We start from the raw sequence: 6,751 nt of genomic DNA on the forward strand, positions 1-6,751 counted from the left end.
GAATGTGTCAAGTTGCATGGCAATGGTCTGTCTCACCTCACTCTTGAGATCTTCTAATTGATTTGCAAACTCATGTTTGGAGAAAGGAATACCAGCTGAGAGGAGGTTTCCTCTACCACGTTTCCGGGCTGCCCTAGAGTGGTTCCTAAACACAGTCTTGATGTCCTCATAAGGCAGTTGGTAAATATCTCCTCCAGCTAACATGTGAAGGGTATCTAAGAGGTCTTCAAGGACTCCTCGGAGCAGGACCAACTTGAGGGATTCAGGGTCAAGTGTGCACCTGGCCCATTTATAGCTAAGTTGGAACCTTTCCTCATAATCCTCTAAGGACTCATCATTTCCCATGGTCATCCGAAAGATTTCTCCCTTGGTTTCCTTGGACCTACAGTAGTCCTGGTACTTGGTATTGAAAGCTTGTTGCATCTGAGCCCAAGTGGTGATACTATTCCCAGGTAAGCCCATGAACCAGCGCAATGCTGCATCCTTAAGAGTTGAAGGGAAGAGTTTCAGCTTCTGCTCATCTTCAGTATAGTCATAGGTTCGACAAAGGACAGCAAACTCAAACAGGAAGGTATCAGGATCTTCAGTAGTCAGTCCATGGAAGTGAGGTAGAGCGGAGGGGCTAATGTTCTTCATTTTCATGTCTCCATTGGTTTCTCGGATGGGGAAGGCACCTTCTATTCTCTCATCTTCTCCTCTATTGTCAGCCATAGCTTCAGATGGGATGGTCTCTAATTCTTCTTCTGCTATAGGATCTTCGTATATCTCTGGAGGTTCACCTATAGGTTCTTCTGGATCACTGTCACCGAAGAAGAGAGAAGGGTGACTCAGTGATGTGGTGGGGGTGTCGGGTAAGAATTTGCCTGTTTTATCTCGATTCCTACGAGGCATGAAATGGAAAGACTTTTTTTTTTTTATTGATTGCTTTTGTTTTTTCTTTGGTACCTGCAAAAACTGAAACAGATTGATCTACAACTAACTATCTTGCTGAAATGAAAATGCAGAATTGAAATGAAAGCAGGAAAGAACTAATCTACTTTGCTCAAATGGAATTGCAGGAATGGAAATGCTAGTCTACGCTTGCAGAGTTGAAATGCTAATCTACGCTTGCAAAATTGAAATTGCGGAATTGAAATGCTAATCTATGAAAGCAGGAAATCTCTATGCTACTTTTGCAGAATGGAAATGAAATAAACTACTGGCAGAAGGCGAAAGTAGGAAAATAGAAGAAAAGCAACAATTACTAATACTCTGACGCTTCCCCGGCAACGGTGCCAAAAAGATGGTGGGCTCCAGTATTGTAGCAATAATGCTACAACTCCTGGAGCTTCCTTCTCTAATTTTATCAACCTGGTAGTTCGTAACAAACTTGGAAGCGACAGTGTTGTATGCACAAGTACTAGCTCTTGTCGCAGCTGTCACTTGGTTAGCTGGCAAAAGTCCGCTAGGGCTCAAGCCAACTTCTATATGCTCTCAGAAGAAGCTTTTTAAGTGATGAACGAAAGCTATCTCAAAGGAAATTAACCTACTTTGCAAGAATGAACTTAAAGCCAACAAAACATGGAAACCCTAGTAAACCCTAATTTGACCAGCTTAATCCTTACGATGCAATGGTGGGAATGCAACTTCTAAAAATGATGCCATTACTTCTAGTGAGATGAGATGCATGAGTCTAAACTACTTTCATCTGAAGAGAACATGTTTTTGTATTTTTGCTCAAGTGGTTGGAGTTATTATGACTGTGCTTCTTACTGGGTCTTGACTGTGCAGGGGTAGTTCAAGGGGAGGAAGGCTTGGAAAAGGTCAGGAGGACTCTGAGAGGGTCCAGGGGATCCCTAACATCATTCCACAGAATTTCACAACGTTCAGATGCCTGGAAACCGTGTTTGCAAGCTTCTACAGGATGTCTGTAGGGGATCCTACAGGAAGCTTGGGATTTCTACAGGAAGTCTGCTAACTTCTACAGGATGTTCTGCAATCGGAGTTTTGGGTGATGGAGGAGTGAATGAGCTATATGGGTGGATAGGTAGGATGAGAGGGGAGCTTGTGATGGCTTATGGACAGAGAGATGAGATGGAGAGGGGGTGTGTAAAGCTGGTTGGTCAATAGGAGGGTAGAGGCAATGGAAGGCCAAAAAGATAAAACAACGTGGGTAATAGAATAGTTGGTGGGAAAATGATCTAGAGAGGAGGTAAGGAGATGGCTTAGGCACGGCTGAGAAGGATAAGGAAATGATAGAGTGGTGCTGCGCAGTGTAAATGAAACAAATCACCTCTGTCTTGCACAAAACCAAGAATTCATCAACCTATTCTAACTATTTTATTAAAAACCAAAGAACAACAATGTAAGTTAAGGGAGAATCGTGCATGGTGCTGAAACAAAGAGCTACTCCACAAGATCTAAGTGCATGGACACTCCTACAACTGAAATTATTGCGTTAAAGCTTGCATGAACATATAAAACAATGTTTTTGGTAGTTGGCACGGTCTGCACTTCCGGTCCCCAAACAGAGGTGAAAGTGAGTGTGCATTCAACCTTTTTTCGAACTCTGATTAAATCCAATCCTTACTCTAATCTAAACTACTAAAAGCAACTTTTGTTCATAACACTAACCTATGTAACCACACCAAGAAATCCAAATCAGCAAACTGTGTTTCCAAGTGCAAGTAAAGGACAAGAAATATAATGCTGAAAGAAAGACAAGTAACAATACAAAGAAAGGAGGCCTATTGCTCTCAGGTTGGGCCCAAACCTGAGAGCTATAGCTCCTCTAAGAACTCAGAATTGAACTCAAATCTGCCTGCCTTTTATTAAAAGATCATAGTCAAAAGTCTAACAACATGCCAAAAATGGCTTACAAAGAGCAAAACAGAGTTGTAGCTCGTACTTCAGAATTTGCAACAAAGGTTCAAAAGTTCCCATCGAAGGCTACAGCCTCAATATTTATACATTATGAGGGCCAAGCTGGCCTCCTAAATTAGTGGGGCTTGGCTGTCCAACTAAAAGTAAACTAATGTTCCTTTAGAATCCGTTGGCTACCTTCTAGCTCGGTGGTGATAGCTGTTGGAGCTCGGAGTTGGGGTGGAGATCACGAGGAAGGTCATTCAAGGCTGTGGACAACCTTCCTACAAAACCACAATGCCACCTTGGCTGTCTCCTTGCCTTCATCTGCGTGGTTTTGCTCCATTTATTGTCAAAAAACCTGAAATAAACATGTATTAGCCACATAGGCATAATGACTTCCCTCCTTCCTACAAATAACATGAATATACTAAGAAATGATGCATAAGTGATAAAAAATGAAGGGTTGAGCAAGGTAAGTAGGCCAAATGAGCCCAAAATGTTACCAAATTTGGGGCTCATCACAACCCTCTCCATCGAATTCCTTCCTTCCTTTCCTCCTCTTCGATCCTACTACAACACCCATATTAAGATTCATTTTCTTGTGTGTTGGCCATCAGAAGCAGGACATTCCTCCTTTAGATGAGTTATATCTACTTGTATGTATATATATCTATGTGTCTGCTCGAGTCTACCTTGGTGAATGGCTATTAAACCAAGCTTTGAATTATCTTACTTCAAATTATGTGACATATGGAGTGCTACAAAAAACCTTAGAGAATCCTCAAAAGAACTTCTCTAGGATGCCCTAGGCATAGACCCTTTCCTTCAACCCGGGGGGTTTTCTCTAGGAGGCTTCTACATCTTCTGAATCATCTTCCGAAGGGAGATAGAAAAAGCTACAACATCTTCTGGTGCTGTTGTCGGGGAATGAATCAGAATATTTTTCCCTGGGTAAGAAATTTTTTACATTCCCTCTCTTAGGTGAGCAAGGGAAGTGTGGGTTGAATATATCTCACCCTGACGACTCCACTATCTATATCTTTATTTGGTCATGCTGGCTTTCAAAGAGCCTCATACTCACTCTGATGCTAAACCACACAAAAATTCCTCTACATTTGACCTTGAGATCACTCACGTAAAGGGGTCTTCAAAATGGCCCTTCCTTCATTAGTGGCCAACAAATTTGCCCCACTGTATTTTTCTTATGTTGTTGATTATATCCATCATGTTCCTTCATATCATGAATGGTCTGCCTATTTGCGTAGATTCAATGGAAAAATAGAAAGAAACCTTAACCAGCACCTCACAGACTTTCATGAATTCATGGAACAACAGGGTATTCTTCTTGAAAATGTGAAAATGAAACTGTTCATGTATTCTTTAGATGAAGATGGTAGAGTTTGGTACAAAACAATACCTCATGGCAGCATATCTTCCTTAAAGAGCTTTCACATACATTTAATCATTTCTACAAAGGATTATATGCACTAGGTGGTTCGTTTGAAGTTTGTTGTGAACATTTTAATGTTGAAAATATTTCTGAGATTAATGGTGCTACTAAAGATATTTGTGGGCTTAAACTCCAAGAAAACATATACTTGCATTAAGAAGCACTACCCGACAATCAAGATAGGGAAGAATGAGACATTATCAAGCTACAAACAAACCCTCAATGATCTTATTCTTTTGAATTTGATGGTTCTCCTTCTTATTATTTGTATGATTCCAATGTGGAGTTGAGTGATGCAGAACCACAATAGTCTCATTCATGGGAAGTTGCACAAAAAGAGGTGTACAAAATCCTGTAGATTCACAAGCTCATGTAATCTACTAAAACAAGAGACGAGAATCTACTTCTACTCTTTACAGTGGAAGCACATAAAGATAGAGCAAAACAATAATCGACAAGAGGAAGATAATCAATGGCACATAGCACACTAAATATTAGGGGAAAGCCACAGCTCAAAACCCCACTATCTGTATTGCATTAATCATAAATCTAAGATGATAATACAATTCTTGTTCTCATAAGAACAATCCCAACACTCAGTAAAATCAATCTCCATCTCACAAGCAAACTCAATCCAAATCTAGGCCTCCTCTCTGCTCTCCAAGCCTCCTATTTCCTTGCACAATTCCTATGGCTGATTATCCCATCTTAAAGGGAAACCAGCGCATCCAAAACTGCGCAATCCCTTCAAGGATTAGTTCTTGATTGCATGCACTATATGTACAACTCAGATAATTATACAACAAATAGTACATTGTCCCTGCACTCTAGCCTCAACCAGGTCTTTCTCGGAATCGACATGCATGAGTTTATGATGATGGAATGTTCAGTTAACTAGAGTAGCACTAGTTAATGCATTAGTGCACTGACTGACTATTAACTCATTATTAGTTCCTCAAACAATTTGGAACTAATTTAACTAGACTTAGCTCAGTAAATTGAGTTAACTAATTACAACTCATACTTAACTCTTCATGGACCCTTATAATATAGGAAGAACATATACATGACTTCAGAAAGACTTCCAACTCAAAAATCCTAAGTTAATTAAGTTAATTAAACTTAATTAACTATTTACATGTTGCTATGAGAATAGAATTCTATTTTAATTCTCAGTTTAATTCAAGGACAAATTAAATTGGAATTTCTGGATTCTATTTTTAACATTTCTTGTTGCTATTTTCAACACTCCCTCTCAACAAGAAAGGAATTCAACTTGATCTTGATCCTGACCCTTTGGAATGTTCTACATGCAACACTTCACTTTAGTGTTGTTGTACAACAACTCCAAAAATAAAAAAACATCCAACTTGAATCAGAATGATGCCTCTATCATCAAAGTCTCTGACTACTTTTGCCTCTATCGACTGAAAAATTTGTGCTTCTGTTGACTCTTCCTTTCTGCACTGTTGTCAACCCTTCTCTACACTTCTTCAGTATCTGACTTCTCTAGCCTCTGTCACTTTGATCTCTGACTGCATCAGTCCCACTGATTCCTCCCGCTACTATGAAATTTGGGATCCTATAGTAAGGTACAATCCATGAGATAAAACCACTCAATGGACCCTGCCCAATTTCAGCCCTCTTGGGACTATCACTTCACATCACCCCACCCCATGCTTGGAGGTATGGCTGCATGTGATCCCTCTGCTGACTTGGATTGAAATTTCCCCCTACTGGAGGTCTCTACATGACTAGATGCCTCCACTTGTTCTCCTCTTGGCTTCTCCAATTGTGGCTGCTCCACAATTTTCTGAGACTTCTTCTTCTCTACTTGAGTGGATATCTCCACTCGGTCTCCTCTTAGCTTCTCCAATTGTCGCTGCTCCACAATTGTTTGAGACTGCTTCTGATACTGTTTCTTCTGGGGTTGCATGTTGAGAGGTAATTTACTCTTCCTCTCAACCACCAAGTCTTTAAAATTTTCCTTGCTCCTTAAGGCTCTGCATGCATCTTGTACCTCAAGTGCATACAGGTTCTTGGCTAGCACACCAATCTGTTTCATCTATACCATCGTCACGAAATTTTCTAGAAAAATAATTGATTTGTAATCAATGATATCTCCCTCATTCGAACTTCGATTCGACTGATGTTTTCTATGAATTTGGGTATTTTTTTGCAAAGAATCCAGATATTCTATTTGCTTGAGAAAATTTTGCACAAAAATGTTCATATCTGCTCTGCAAACTCGCGACCCAAAAAAATATGGCTCCACAATCTACCCACTAGCAGTCTTCTAGTTCCATTAAGAAGTCTACACATAGGGTCTTATGAATCAACCTTGAACTAGAACTCCATCAATCTACAAGGACAAATTAGAACTCTTCTCTTCTATACTATTCTCAGCTCCAATACCATGTAGAAAATTCTGTTGATTCACAAGCTCATGTAATCTAC

This window comes from Pinus tabuliformis, chromosome Q, assembly GCF_031772625.1.
Source record: "Pinus tabuliformis cultivar Carrire ecotype Pingquan chromosome Q, CPIR1, whole genome shotgun sequence".
NCBI lineage: Eukaryota > Viridiplantae > Streptophyta > Pinopsida > Pinales > Pinaceae > Pinus > Pinus tabuliformis.